Here is a 13,042-nt window from a genome sequence, read left to right as displayed (position 1 = left end):
AGTGCCTAGAAAATATAAAAGGAAACTTAGTTTGATAGCATCCTGTCTGGCAAGAACTCACTTATCAATAGTGGGATGTAAAATCCTCACTTCTGTATTGTTTTGTCATTATAGTTCCCACTTTGCTATCGTGTGTCTGTATAGTCTCTGTCTGGTTCTGTGATTGTTTCTGTCTGCTGTATAATTAATTTTGCTGGGTGTAAACTCATTAAGGTGGTGGGATATATATTGGTTACATAGTCATGCTACAATACGTTAGGATTGGTTAGTTAAATTTCAGGAAAATGATTGGTTAAGGTATAGCTAAGCAGAACTCAAGTTTTACTATATAGTCTGCAGACAATCAGGAAGTGAGTGGGTGGGTGTGTGGGGGGAGATTGGGAACGGGGTAAGGAAATTGGAATCATGTTTTGCTAAAGGGGGAAATGGGAACAGGGAATGGGAGTGGGGAAATTGAAATCATGTTTGGCTAAGGGCAGGAATGGGAACAGGGACACAGGTGTAAGGCTCTGTGGTGTCAGAGCTGGGAAGGGGGACACTAAGGAAGGAAACTGGAATCATGCTTGTTGGAAGTTCACCTCAATAAACATTGAATTGTTTGCACCTTTGGACTTCGGATATTGTTGCTCTCTGTTCATGCGAGAAGGACCAGGGAAGTAAGAGGGTGAAGGAATAAGCCCCCTAACAACAGGTTGTCAGCATTGGTTTGCTGATCAGTCTGGCAAACCAAGCTCCTCCACTTTTACTATATAAATCCATGGTATGCCCACATCTTGAATACTGCATGCAGTTCTAGTATCCCCATCTCAAAAAAGATATATTGGAGTAGGAAAAGTTACAGAGAAGGGCAACTAAAATGATTGGGGGTATGGAACAGCTTCTATATGAGGCAAGATTAAAAAGCCTGGGATTTTTCAGCTTGGAAAAGAGACCACTAAGAGGGGATATGATAGAGATCTATAAAATCTTGATGTTGGGATACGGAAGGGTTAAGTAGAGACCTGGGAGACCGCTGGTGTGTTGGTATGGTATTAGGGAGTAGAGTCACAGGCAGGCATAATTTCTTCGCTTGATAGATAAGTGTCATTCCTCGCCTTCCCCTTCAGCTTGTTGGGGATAAATAAATGTTAGAGCTGCATAAGGAATGGAGTTGTCTAAAGGATACCTTTGTGTAAAGAAGTGTTATCTCCCCCTCCCTTCCTTTCCAAGCTACAAATACCAGAACTGCTCATGACCCCTTCCCCACTCCCCTAAAAACTGCTGATTAAGGAAACTTCTGGCAACAAATTACTACGAAGAAATGTATTTTCAAGGTAAAAATGTGTGTATAATATGCATAATGCTGTAATCAATCAATAGGGGTGGGTATAATCATAGTATTGGTGTTTCTATTACTTAATAAGGGTTTCTTTGGGTTGTAACAGATCTAGGCATTTACATACTAACTTAAATAAAAAGAGAGTGTACTGTAACTAATCCAGTGCTTACTCGACAATTGGGTCGAGGGGAACAAGTATCACAATAAAGAAGCCCATACTCAAATCCACCACTGGGTCAACCTGCTCCTTCTAACACTTGACTGATCTGGAGAAAGTGAACACAGAAGTGTTATTTACTCCTTCACATAATACAAGAACTAGGGGTCACCCAATGAAATGAATAGGCAGCAGGTTTAAAACAAACAAAAAGGAAATACTTCTTCACACACCACAGTCAAGCTGGGGAACTCATTGCCAGGGGATGTTGTGAAGGCCAAAACTATAACAGGTTTCAAAAAAGAACTGGATAATTTCATGGAGGATACAGGGGAGGGATAGCTCAGTGGTTTAAGCATGGGCCTGCTAAACCCAGGGTTGTGAGCTCAACCCTTGAAGGAGCCATTTAGGGATCTGGGGCAAAAATTGCAGATTAGTCCTGCTTTGAGCTGGGGGTTGTACTAGATGACCTCCTGAGGTCTCTTCCAATCCTGATATTCTATTCTAGGATAGGTCCATCAATGGCTATTAGCAGGATGGGCAGGAATGCAACACCATGCTCTGAGTGTCCATAGCCTCTGTTTGCCAGAAGCTGGGAGTGGACGACGGGATTGATCACTCGATAATTGGCCTGTTCTGTTAATACCTTTGAAGCACCTGGCATTGACCACTGTCAGAAGAGCGGATATGGGGCTAGATGGGCCATTGTTCTGACCCAATGTGGCCCTTCTTATGTTCTTATGCAAAAAGTAATTATAATATACAATAAAATAAATAAAAGTACTTAGTACAGAAACTCCTCAAGATAATGATCTCTCAATACAGAGATGATATGTCATAATGATCGTGTCAAATAAAGGATTTTGAAAATCTTGACCTACTACGAAATGTATATTTGTAGAAGTTTCCCAGTCACAAATCTAGCATTCTGGAGCAAAGTCACTAAAATATAGTCCAACAAACAAACGTTCCTTTAACATGCCTCTCCCTTCTCCCTCCACCGCACCCCACATATAGTTGTTGTCCTTGGTCAATGGAGACCCAGAGTTCAGAGGTGCTTTTGCGGGATTTCACCTACCACTGCGGTGGGGGAACAGGAGTGAAAGCACCTTGCTCGTTCCTCCAGCCACTCGCTGCTTGCTCCGGCTACTTGGTCTGGCCGCTGTTCATCAGGCTCAGTTCATTCTATCGCTCTGTCACCGATGATACTGTGCCATCACATTCTACTGGCACCTACCACTGTGACCTCAGTGAGTTAGGCTCCTGAGGTTCCACCCAGCAATCAGCAATTTCAGCTCTCTGGGGGAACCTCACAGCTAGTGCAGAATGGGCAGGGTCTTCCACAGAAATGCTGTCCTGCAGCAGGTCTAAGCACTTAGACCTAATTATCAGTGATTTCAGCTCTAGTGGTCACTTAACAAAACAAAACAAAAAAACCTCTCAGTGGAGCGTACTCAGCCCTGTCTTTAAACAGGGGAGTGGGGCAGGTCAAATAATGCCTGTGACTCTTCTGCAGAACTCACACGACCAAGCAAAACACCTGTCCCCACCCTCTCTCTCTCTCCACTGGGATCTGCCATCCAAACCCCTTGCTTAGTGAGTGCAGTTCAGTTGAGAGTGAGCAATGCTTAATTTGTAATGAAAGAGGTGCCAGGGCTCAAGCAAGTTTTTTTACTTTCTTAACTGATGTGGCAAGCACAGAGGCTTGAAAAGCCAAGCCTAGATGTGCTGGGGGCTCAGATTTGGCAAAAATTAAGCACTGAGGGTGACCCCATGAATTATGACAGGCTAGGTACAGTTCTGCTGCCCTTACAGCATACAATAAGGATAACAACATTTAATTCCCCCCACATTCAATACTAAAGTGATTTGTAACCCAAAACCAGCCATTCAGACTTGGCTTACAAATCATAATTTGAAATTATAAGGTTGGCCAACATCACCAAAACGAATGCACTGACATTGTCAAAAAAAACAAAAACAACAATAGCTATGTAAGGAAGCTAATCTTTGTTCATATCTTTCAAACCTATTATGCTTTTTCAGGTACAAGTATTTTATCATATACTATATATTAGTAGTCTCCAACCTTTTTATGAACAAGATCACTTTTTGAATTTACGTGCAACCCAGGATCTACCCTTCCCCTTCCCCAAGGTCCTGCCCCTTCCCCGAAGCCCCACCCTACTCATTCCATCCCCCTTCCCTCAGTCACTCACTCTCCCCCACCCTTACTTACTTTCACCGGGCTGAGGCAGGGGGTTGGGGTTCGGGAGAGGGTGCAGGCTCTGGGCTGGGGCCAAAGGGTGGGAAGGGGCTCCAGGCTGAGCCTGGAGCAGAGGGTTGAGGTGCAGGAGAGGGTGAGGGGTGTAAGCTCTGGGAGGGAGTTTGGGTGCAGGAGGGTGCTCCGGGCTGGGGCATAGTGTTGGGGTGTAGGAGGAGGTACAGGGTGCTGGCTCCAGGAGGGGGATCAGGGCTGGGGCAGAGGTATAGGAGGGTATAAAGGGTGCAGAAGAGGGTTCGGGGTGCTGGCTCCGGGAGGGGACTCAGGGCTAGGGTGCAGACTCCTGTCAGGCAGTGATGCAAAGGGGCTAAGGCAAGCTCCCTGCTTGCACCGGCCACATGCTGTTCCCAGAAGTGGCCAACACAACCCTGCAACCCCTGGGGGGAGAAGCACATGGCTCTGCACGCTGTACCTGCCTGCAAGTATTGCCCCCACAGCTCCCATTGGCTGCAGTTCCCCATTCCTGGCCAATGGGAGCCTGCCTTAGCCCTGCAGCGCCCAGGGGTGGCGAGTTGTATGGGCCCATGGTGCCTGGGCTCCAGGAATATTCAGGGCCTGGGGGCCCGGCTCCACCAATGTTTGGAGCCGGTCTCTCCCCCAGCCCTGCCTGCCTCCTTCAGAGTGTCCCCCAGCCCCTGCCTGCCGCCCCTGCGTGCCTCCCCCGGGCCCCGGAGTGTCCCTGCCTCAAGTGGGCGGTTGCCCTGCAGTTCTGCTCTACGCTCCCTTGCCAGTGGTGGCAGCGGCCACTGCTGCTTACAACACAAACGTGGTGCCGGTGGCAGGCCAAGGAGGCTGCTGCACCTGCAGAGGAAGGAGGCGCACACATGATCCCCTTCCCTGCACCCACTGGGAGGCGATGCTGAGGGGATTTCCGGGAGATGGAGTCTGGACCTCACCTGAGCAGCTGCTGGGGCTTGGGGGACTGTGGAGTCCTCCTCTCTGGCCCCGTGGCAGCCTGGCTCCACCTCAAACTCCTCATCCCCAGCTCCGCCCCGCCCCACCCCAGCCAGAGCCTGCACCCCCAGCCAGAGCTCTCACCCCCCCGCAGCCCAACCCTGAGCCCCTTCCTGCATCGTGAACCCCTCATCCCCGAACCCACCCCACAGCCCTCACCCCCACACCCCACCGCTCTGCCCTAGCCCTGAGCCCCTCCCACACCCCAAACCCCTGATCCCCAGCCCCACCCCATAGCCCGCACCCCCAGCCAGAGACCTCATCCCCCCCTCCCACACACACACACTCCCACATTGTGCAATGTAGGGAAACTGTTAAATGCTTACTGTTTCCAGTCCATTTTTACATTATTTTAAAAAACATATATCAGCTTACAAGGCAGGTGTGGGGTGGGGCGAGTCTTGGACCCGTTCTGGGCACCACCAAAAATTATACAAACCTGCCACCCCTGGCTGTACCACCAAACTTTTAGTGGCTGGAGATTGCGATCAACAGGCAGAGGCTCAGGGACTGACCAGTTGATCACGATCTATGGATTGGTGACCACTGCTGTAAATGCTTTAATAGAGGGCATTAGTGTTTCGATTTCAATTCAAATTTCCAATCAGTGACTCAACTGGCAACACTGCATGCAACTAGTTGACAACTGGGGCGGTGCTGGGGAAATTCATGGGGGGTGTACACCCGGGGGTGCAGAGAAATCATTCCCTTTAGTCTACCAACTCTGCCAACCCTTTGGTTAGCTAAAGGCAGCACAAACCATTACTGCTCTACAGCTGCAGTTTTCAACCTTCTCTCATTTGCGGACCCCTAAAAATTTCAAATGGAGGTCGGACTCCTTCAGAAATCTTAGACATGGTCTGTGCAACAAAGGTTGAAAACCACTAGCAGAGCTGCTGACCGTAGGGGTGAGCATCATGGGCAACTGCCCAGAGCACCATGGTCAGGGGACTACTGTATGCAGCGCAGAGGAATACCCACAGCCGTGACTGACAGCACGGAGTGAAGCACTTGGGCAGCGTTTGGGGGCGGGGGAAGGAAAAACGCATGGGGGTCACCCAGATTTCTTCCTGCTTCCTCCCCACAGAGGAATGTTTGGGGGGCAAGCGGTGATGCACAGAGTGCCTGGCATTGCTGCTTGCCTCTTCCCATGTCCCATGTGCCCCCACACCCCCTTAGGAGACAGTGAGAACCAGCAGCAATGCCCCATGCTCTGAGCATCCATGTCACATTCCCCACCTGGGCTGTGCGGCATCAGGAGCTGCTCGCCTACCCTCCCCTTATGCAGCCCAAGTGGGGAAAACTGACCTGAACACACGGAGCACCTGCGTTGCTGCTCAGTCTCCCGTCTCCCCCCTCCCAGCCCCCTGGAGGGGCATGCAGAAACATTCGGGGGCGGGGGGGAAGCAAGCAGCAATGCCAGGTGCTCTGTGCATCCAGGTCAGTTTCCCCACATGAGTGCAGAGGTTAGGGGACAAGAGGCACAGAACAGATTAGGGGACAAGGGGTTACTTACTGTTATTCTGTATTTTACAAATAATTTCAGACATACACCTCAGATTAGATGCCTGAAATCACACTCAACTTTACCAGTGACTACCAACTCTCAGCTTCTCTGCACGAGCACAAGATGGGTCCATCTCCCACTCTGTCTCCCTGGGTTTTCTCCTTCCCTTTCTTTATTCTTAGGAGCCTTCAGAAACCTATCAGCAGGAGCCACAGATTTGACCCTGAAACCTTTACTCTGCAAGGAGTCCTTACTCATACACTTAATCCCATTGAATAGGTGCTGGAACAATTTTTATAGTGGAGGTCCTGAAAGCTATTACCATGTATGTAGGTGTTGTTACTACTTCAAGCCAGGAGGAACTGCCACACCCCCAGCGCCCAAGTCCCATTGAATTCATGAAGGTTGCACGATCTGTCCACAGCTCCTGCTATAGCTCAGCTGTTCAGAGTTTTAGAGCAGCTACATATTTGTATTAATTTGTCTGCAAACATTTTAATGTTTTGCTTCTGTTATGAAGAATAAAGAATGATTCTATTTTCTATCCTATACACACACGTATCCTGAAGTGAAATCACCTATGTCAGACTCCTGTTGGCTATGTATAGCACATGTTGTGAAATAAAGCATGTTTTCTTGCTGATTCCCAGACAGACATTGCAGCTGTATAATACTGTTAAAGCTACAACGTATGGATTTGCACAGGAGTAATTTCCCTATAAATTAGTTCCTAATAAAGATAAATTCTTCAGAATAAGCACTGGAATCAGCTTTTGCAATACTGATTAGCCTAATCAAATTATTTTTGTAAATACTGTTTACTAGCAGACAACGTATGTCCCAGTCCAAAATTTATATCCCTTATGGCACAGTTTTTGCCCTTGTTTATATATTTTTAGCTAACACAGAAGTTGCTAAATTATACAATTAGAACAATGTTCTGTATTCTGTGTGGTTAGTGTGAATATAGTTTAAGCCTTAATTTCTTGAGACTCTAATTCCATAGTTATGGATAGTAGAAATTCCTGTAGTAGATAAAGCAGTGTCCAACCAATTTTATGGGAATGTGTGAAAGAGTGTACTTCTGTTTTAGATTTAAAAAACTAGGAAATAAATTACAAATACAAAAACAAAATGGGTAAAATAAGTCTTTATCCTGTTTGTTTGTTTTAAACTAACAACTCTGCAACAACAGACCTGCAAGAAGGAAAGGAAATCTACAAATGATACTTTCTCATGCCATTTTATTAAACCAGCTGGATAGAGCAGATATAAGAGACAAGCTCTAGGAAGTGGTGCCTTTTACAATGTACAGGAAGATCTGTTGTTTTGCATAGCGTTTTGCTGTTGAAATTTTTTTTGCCCAAATCATGTGATGTGACCATATGTGACAAATTTCTTGTAATTTAGTGGTTCTTTGGTTTTTTGTGTTGAGTGCTAGGCTGCTGGAGAGCAGTGGCTGCTGGCCGGGCACCCAGCTCTGAAGGTAGTGCTACCACCAGCAGCAGTGCAGAAGTAAGGGTGGCAATACACTATGCTACCAGGAGACAGGTGGAGTGGCAGCCTTCCAGTCCACATATCCCTCCTCCTCGCATTTGGTAACCATGCCAACCCATACATTCAATGTGCAATAAGTGGTAGCAACCTCAGTTGGTCAACCTTAATATGTTTTGATTGATTTCAGTTATTTTAAACTATAAATATTTCCCCCATTTCTCTAATCTTTCAGTTTATTGTCATGCCAACACATTTTCATTAATGGCATGTATAGTGGAGCAGAGAGTATGCTTATAAAGTTTGCAGATGAAACCAAGCTGGAAGGGATTGCAAACACTTCAGAGGACAGAATTAAAGTTCAACAACAAACCTTAATGAATTGGAGAAATAGTCTGAAATCAGCAAGATGAAATTCAGTAAAGAAAGTGCAAAGTACTGGACTTAGAAAGGAAAAAAAATAAAATGCCCAGCTACAAAATGGGGAATAACTGGCTAGGTGGAAGTACTGCTCAAAAGGATCTGGGGGTTACACTGGTTCCCAAATCAAATGAGTCAACAATGTGATGCAGCTGCAAAAAAGGCTAATAATCATTCTGCAGTATATTGACAGGAGTGTCATATGGGAGGTAACTGTCCTCCTCTACTTAGTCCTGGTGAGGTGTCAGCTCGAGTACTGTGTCTGACGCTGGGCACCACACTTTAGGAAAGATGCGGACAAATTGGAGAGAGTTCAGAGGAGAGCAACAACAACAAAAATGATAGAAGATTTAGAAAATCTGACCTATGAGGAAAAGTTAAAAAAACTGGGCATGTTTAGTCATCAGAAAAAAAGGCTGAGGACAGACCTAATAGTTTTCAAATAGATTAGGAGCAGTTACAAGGAGGACTGTAATCATAGAGAATCATAGAATCATAGAATATCAGGGTTGGAAGGGACCTCAGGAGGTCATCTAGTCCAACCTCCTGCAGGGCCAATCCCCAATTTTTGCCCCAGATCCCTAAATCAATTAGTCTCCATGTCCACTGAAGATTGGACAAGAAGCAATGGGCTTAAGCTGCAGCAAGGGAGATTTAGGTTAGATATTAGGAAAAACTTTGTGACTATAAGGGTAGTTTAGCACTGGAATAGGCTTCCAAGGGAGGCTGTGGAATCCCTGTCACTGGAGATTTTTAAGAACAGGTTGACAGACACCTGTCAGGGAGGATCTAGGGATACTTGATTCTGCTTTAGTGCACGGGGTGGGACTTGATGACTTTGAGATCCCTGCCAGCCCAAACATTTCTATGATTAATTTACCAGAGCCTTGAAGACCCCTTCTCACTCACAGTTATTTAAACCTTAACAACCCAGTTTGTACCAGTCTGTGGGTTTCCAACTTTTGCTGACTTGCATAAACAGTTTTATTTAAAAGCCTGAGCTGGACTTGTTACTCTGGACAACGTAGATTAAAGGCCTTTTCACAACATGCTTAAGCACCTGGTGCCATGTCCCACTGTGCCAGGCACTGTACAATCATATTACTTAGTGCTTACAATCTGAGTATAAGAGGAGATGCAGCATTGCCAACTATGCCAATTTTATGACGAGTCTCACATGTTTTGATGTTTTCTTAAAGTACCAACTTCTGGAGTCTTGTAATTACAAGAGAATCTCTACTATCATTAAAAAAAATTAATAGCCTTCATGGCTACAGAGAAAAAGCTTGAAACAAAACCATGACTCAAATGTACCATAAAAAGCTCAAAAGCCAGAAGGCAAATAAAAAAAAATACAAATGAAACACTTTAATTAAAATCAGGAGGTTGGTTAGAGACCTGATTCAGGATTTTTGAACACTTACGCTTGGTAATACTGTGGGTAACAGGAAGATATCTCCACTACAGCCCTATGAATGAGTAAAGAAGCATCAACATTATTTTGATTAAAAAATTAAATCTTACTCAGAGGAAATAGCAGCATGTATATAGTTTAATCATACTACATGGTTGGCAGGAAAACACTTACCTGCTTAGGTCTATCCTGATAGCTAGATATTGTCACACAAGCACCCCACAAGGTCACTGCAGCGTAGCTCATGTGTGGTGGGATGCAGCTGCTCTAAGTTTATTGTAGGGTAGCACATAAACTTGCAGTACATTGTCAAATGGTTGGTTTGTGCAGGGATGCACATGATAAGTATTGAATATATTTCTATATCTATATGAGAGAGAATCTGTTTAGTTTCAGAAATTCTCCATGAAAAGTTTTATTCTCCTGGAGTATTAACTGAATCAACAGCAGCATTTTGCTACTTGAGAACCAGAAAGTAAAACTGACTAAACCAAAATGGGTCAATTTTCATTTTCCAAGATCAAGGGAAATACCATAAAGAGTAGTACCAAAGTAAAACACAAAATCCCAGTATAAATAATGAACAGTGGTTTTAATTCTGTCAATGTGGCAAGTGTTTTGAAGGATGCATTTTTAGTATAACTTTTGTATTACTAGTGTTCCATTAAAGGAACATTGCTTTTTCAGGTAGCTTCTATAAATTATACTACATATAAAAGTTACCTGGTCATTACAAACTTTTGCTGTAACTGGTAGCAGGCTTGGCTACAGTCACCCACTGAAGAGATCCAAAACCAAAGATCACTTTTGGGGGTGGAGAGAGAGCAAAGCACTGCACTACACATATGGCAATAGCATGTGAGAAAAGATTCCAGTATATATATCCTTAACTATGAAATGAACTTGAACCCCGCGCAGTGAACCAAAGTCCTCACCCACCACCATTTGTAGACTATATTTAATCGCCTCCCACCTATGGATTTCAAAATTAATTTAGCCTTACACCACCACAGTGAAGTAGATACTCCCCTCACTTTATATTGCAGCTAATAGGGGACCAGTAATAAAAGTGCATAATACTTGAAGCTGTATTTAGGGTAGGGGGACATTAACTTAAGTAATTGAAGACCACCACATTCTTCCAGTGATTGTATTTTTGTTTATGTAGGGCAAGACTAAGGCATACAACACAGAAAATAAGCAATTTGCTGAAGCTCACACAGTATATCTGTGGCAGAGCTAGGAACAGAACTCAGATACTGTAGCCTCCCAAGCTTGTGGAAAATCATGCAGCTGTTCTTTCTACTACTCCATAGACCTGTTCTTTCAAGAGAGCGGATATAATTTTGATCTTCTCTCATTCCTGCCACATTTACACAAACAACCTCTCTGGGTTTTTTTTTGTTGTTGGGTTTTTTTTGGTGGCAGACGGAGACTCTTCTGTAGCAAAACTAATTTTATGAAGTCTGTCAGCATACAACATGATACTAAAACACAGAAGGCCAAGTAAAAAAAAAAAAAGTGGATTTTGCAATAAGCTACAACAATGGTTTTCTTCATGCCCTCTAAACCCATGGGAATGTGCGTTTTGGAAAAATAGGGCAATATCAGATGTGATTAAATGTGGACTGGTCAGATGAATTTCTAGAACAACTCAAAGGGGATAAACACAAAGTAAATCACAATAATTAAAAATACTACTATGTACTATAGAAATGCTCGAACACACTACCATTTACAAGTGTGATGCCACAGTATGTTTTGTGTCATTCCTGGAATTTAAAAAGGAGACCTTTATGTGATTATCAGCCTTCCTCATGGAACCATCTGATGCTACCATTTCTAAGTTAGGTACTGAGAGGTACACCAGGTTCAGTGGCTATAGAAGTTAGACAAAAACAGATGAGCTGTTTGGGAGAAAGATGTAACAACAACAAATGCATTAACTGTTTTATCCATTGCCAAACAGGACTTTTATTGTTTAGACATCACAAAGTTAGATTACAGTTGAGTGAGTTACAGGAAACTGGAAATAGCGGTCACAGCCGTTAAAGTTTGCTTGCAAGTATTTTTACATCAAAAAAATCAATTTTGGCTCTAGACTGAATTTAAAAAAAAATATCAATATTTTAATTGTTTACATTGCTACAGTCAACAACACTGAGAACTGGAACAACGTTAAATAATCAGATCTATATGCATAAAACAAAAAGCCATATTACTTGTCTTGAAAGGGTGCTACCAACATTAAACTATGCTCACATCATCCCTGTGAAGTAGGCAAATATTTATCCCTATTTTATAGATGTGGAAACGGAGGCACAAAGATGTCAGGTGACTTAGCCAAGGTCACAGAGTTTAAACTCTAAGAGGTTCCTAGCCCTTAGACCACATTACTCTGTTGCAATTCTATGAATTGTGTGATGAACTCCTGGGGTGGGTTATCTGCCAGGATTAAACCCGGAATCACTGGATCCAAAAATCACGAGTCAACTGTTTCAACTGAAAGGACCAACTTCATTAACTCAGGCCTGGTCTACACTATGGGGATAAATCATGCATGCGAATTGTGAAAAGTCATGAAATGGGCTACAAATGCAATAAAAAAAATAAAGGTATTAAAAAGTTTAACAAATGGGGGAGGGTGCCAAAGATGCTCCTCGCCTGGGGTGCCATTTGGTCTAGGGCTGGCCCTGATCAGTAAGCAAACTTAGATGAGATACAAACAGCTTCTTTGAAAAAATTGCACAACAATTAACAGAAACTATTTCTTCCTGCTCTGCCTATTCATTCAGTTAAAACAGAAAAAGTCTTACAAGTACTGCAAAAGCACTTTCTGGTGATTTCCAGTAATATTACGCTAAGTTAACAGAAAGTAAAAATTAAGATGAAACATCCCAAGAAATCATTCAACAACATTTCAGAGACAGAACAGCAGAGAGAAGATAAAAGTGCTTGAGATCAGTTTAAATAATTTAATTTACACAATATGTATATATGCACTAAAGCAAAGTCCATGTGAACTGTTGTGTTTGCACTGGTTAAAAGTGCCTGAGAACAGCCTAAAAAGTTCCATTGTCATACTTCTCAACCTTCAAAACTGCCAACATGTAACACAAGCAACTGAAACGTGTGACGAATTAATAAAATGGGGAAAAACCTATGATCTGCATATTATGCCATAAATAATATAAAATGATCTTTGACTATAAAACCTGCTTTTCCTCACTGTGTGGATTAAATAAACCCTTTTTTTAAAAAGTCACACATAGCCACAAGGACTTCACACATAGGTCATCAGCAGGCTTTAAACTTTAGTCCTTCAGATTCCCATTGCTTGAGCAAAAGGAAGTAGCTGTTATCTTCTGTACGGAATAGCCACTAGAAGGTGACAATACATTTTGCCAATGGATTAGACAACTACTGAGAGAATCATAATTGACAGATGATGTTTTTATACTATAAAACTTGTTCCATTCCCAGCTCTGGGGGGA

Source organism: Lepidochelys olivacea (assembly GCF_965140295.1).
Source record: "Lepidochelys olivacea isolate rLepOli2 genome assembly, chromosome: 6".
Taxonomy (NCBI): Eukaryota; Metazoa; Chordata; order Testudines; family Cheloniidae; genus Lepidochelys; species Lepidochelys olivacea.
Note: the sequence above shows the minus strand (reverse complement) of the source record.